The sequence below is a fragment of the Pan paniscus genome, chromosome 6 (assembly GCF_029289425.2).
Source record: "Pan paniscus chromosome 6, NHGRI_mPanPan1-v2.0_pri, whole genome shotgun sequence".
NCBI lineage: Eukaryota > Metazoa > Chordata > Mammalia > Primates > Hominidae > Pan > Pan paniscus.
Genome location: NC_073255.2, coordinates 86772112 through 86775064, shown reverse-complemented (window position 1 = coordinate 86775064; position 2953 = coordinate 86772112). Strand labels below are relative to the sequence as shown.

Sequence of the window (2953 nt, the reverse complement as noted above, 5' to 3'; positions counted from 1 at the left end):
GAGTCTTGCTCTGTCACCAGGCTGGAATGCAGTGGTGCTATCTCAGCTCACTGTAACCTCCACCTCCCGTGTTCAAGCGAATCCCCTGCCTCAGCCGCCCAAGTAGCTGGGATTACAGGTATGCATCACCACACCTGGCTAAGTTTTTGCATTTTAGTAGAGACGGGGTTTCACCATGTTGGCCAAGATTGTCTCGATCTCCTGACCTCATTATCCACCTGCCTCGGCCTCCCTAAGTGCTGGGATTACAGGCGTGAGCCACCGCACCTGGCCTAATATTTAAATTTTTTGTGAAGATGGGGTGTAATTATGTTGCCCAGGCTGGTCTCAAACTCCTGATCTCAAGCAATCCTCCTGCCTTGGCCTCCCAAAGTGCTGGGATTAAGGCATGAGCTATCACACCTGGCCTCTGGAAGTTTTTAAGAGAAGAGTCTGGCCTGGCCTGGGCAGCCATGAACCACTTCCCTGATGGGATGTAGTGCTGGGGAGATCTGGGGATCAGTAAGAGGAATCTAGGCCAAGAGGCAGAGATGGGAGAACAACATGCCTCAGGAAGGCAGGCAGGTACACATGGATCGAGGGAATAGAGAAAATTGTGGGAGCCATAGGACTCCAGGCTGTGGAAAGCATGCAGTATGAGAGGCAAGACCATGCACAGGCCCTACAGAGGCCACATACACGAGAAGAGACTTAACACAGCCTTGCTCTGTAACCGAACCAGGGTTCAGCTGCTGACCACTTGAAAGCCTTACACAAGAGACAAGAATCTGTGGGAAGAAAAGCTGGTTTATTTGGAGAGCAAGCAAAGAAAGAAGATGGTGGACTATCATCCCAAAGTACCATCTTGAGTCACAACCAGTTTTAGCCTCTTTTTATGTTAAGAGCAGGGGGAAGGGGGGCGGCTAGGATCAAGATGTAACTGACAGTGCTTGCTTCAGCAGCACATATACTAAAATTGGAACGGTACAGAGAAAAGTAGCAAGGCCCCTGGGCAAAGATGACATGCAAATTCCTGAAGCATTCCAGATTTAAAAAAATAATTTAAATTTTAAAAAGAGGTAACCGACCACCGCAGATATCTGGGCACTAGTGAGGGTCCAAGGAGGTTGGAAACTTCTCCGTCCTTGGTCAGGTCACAGTGCTCATATAAATTTTACAACAAAACAGCTAGTTGTTGACATACTTCTCCCTTAATCCCAGAGTTAGTTTTTAAAACTACATGATTGCTGTGTGTGTGTTATTATCCCAGTGTTCTAAAATTATCCTAGGCTACGTGCAGGAATGAGTAAAGGTCCCTTAAACAAAAATGGAGTTAGTTATGTTTGTTCTTTTACTGTTTCTCTGCTGTAGTTCAAAGATGGCTTCCTAATGAAATGAAGCTCCCAGGACTCATACCCTCATGCAATTGCCGTTCCTCAAATCTCAACAGGCCTGTGACTCTGCATGGCTTCTGAAGCTGTCATAAGAAGCCTTGGCCGGGCACAGTGGCTCACGCCTGTAATCCCAGCACTTTGGGAGGCCGAGACGGGCAAATCACGAGGTCAGGAGATTGAGACCATCCTGGCTAACATGGTGGAACCCCGTCTCTACTAAAAATACAAAAAATTAGCCGGGCGTGGTGGCTGGCGCCTGTAGTCCCAGCTACTCGGGAAGCTGAGGCAGGAGAATGGTGTGAACCTGGTAGGCAGAGCTTGTAGTGAGCAGAGATCGCACCACTGCATGCCAGCCTGGGAGACAGAGCAAGACTCTGTCTCAAAAAAAAAAGTCTTGTGGCTTCCACTGGGAGATCTTGGAAAGTTTGCACTGTAAGTGCTTTGCAGTTGGCTACCCCAGGTTAACATGAAAAGAGAGTGTTGCCCAGCTAACCCACGTAGCTCTGCTACCCCCATTGAGACACCAGACATATCAGAGAAGAGCTGAACCTTCAGATGACCCCAACTGTAATCAATATCTAAATGCAAAACTGTTTGAGAGATTCACAATAGCAAAGACATGGAATCAACCCAAATGCCCATCAATAATAGACTGGATAAAGAAAACGTGGTACATATACACCATGGAATACTACAAAGCCATAAAAAGGAATGAGATCATGTCCTTTGTAGGGACATGGATGGAGTTGGAGGCCATTATCCTCAGCAAACTAACGCAGGAGCAGGAAACCGAACACTGCATGTTCCCACTTACAAGTGGGAGCTGAATGATGAGAACACACAGACACATGGGAAGAACAGCACACACCGTGGCCCATCATGAGAGTGGGGGGAGGGAGAGCTTCAGGAAGCATAGCTAATGCATATGGGGCTTAATACCTATGTGATGGGATGATCTGTGAGGCAAACCACCATGGCACACATTTAGCTATGTAACAAACCTGCACATCCTGCACACGTACCCCTGAACCTAAAATAAAAGTTGAAGATTTTAAAAAAAACTTTTGGAGAGACCCCAAGTGAAAACCATCCAGCTGAGCCCAGTTCACCCACAGACCTGTAAGAGCCAAATAAATATTTTCTTTAAACCGCTGCATTTTGTGCTGGTTTGTTCTGCAGAAGTAGAGGAACAAACTTCGTGCCTGGAAGTTGGCGCTTCCAAAAAAAGAAGAAAGAAAAAGAAAATATTAAAACAAGGGTGAAGACATACAAATGTGCCAGTGGATCAATAGGGTTGCCCGTTTCACATCTTGAGAATGAATGCTGCCCAGACAGGCTCAAAGGCACAGAGCCTGCTGGATGGAGTTTGGCTCCTGTCCACCTGTTGAATTTCTATAGTCTTTAATTTGTCTGAGTCATGTGTTTTCCTGACTGACACCGATAGTTCAGTGTGTCCTTCTGGGCACAGTGCTATAAAATTGCAGTCGAGTTGATTAATAAGGTGTCTCTATTCCCCTCTTTCCTTCACTGCCATTTACAAGAAAATAGCATGAGTGAGTGGCAGAATATAGCCCTGTCAG

General features: G+C 46.5%; 1 non-coding gene across 1 annotated transcript; it reads left to right on the top strand.

Annotated features, from left to right (window-relative positions):
- The first annotated feature begins 925 nt into the window (after positions 1–925).
- LOC112440520 (U6 spliceosomal RNA) lies at positions 926–1032 on the top strand. The gene has a single exon (XR_003028561.2). It is a non-coding gene; the product is annotated as a U6 spliceosomal RNA (small nuclear RNA).
- The last annotated feature ends 1921 nt before the right edge of the window (positions 1033–2953 follow it).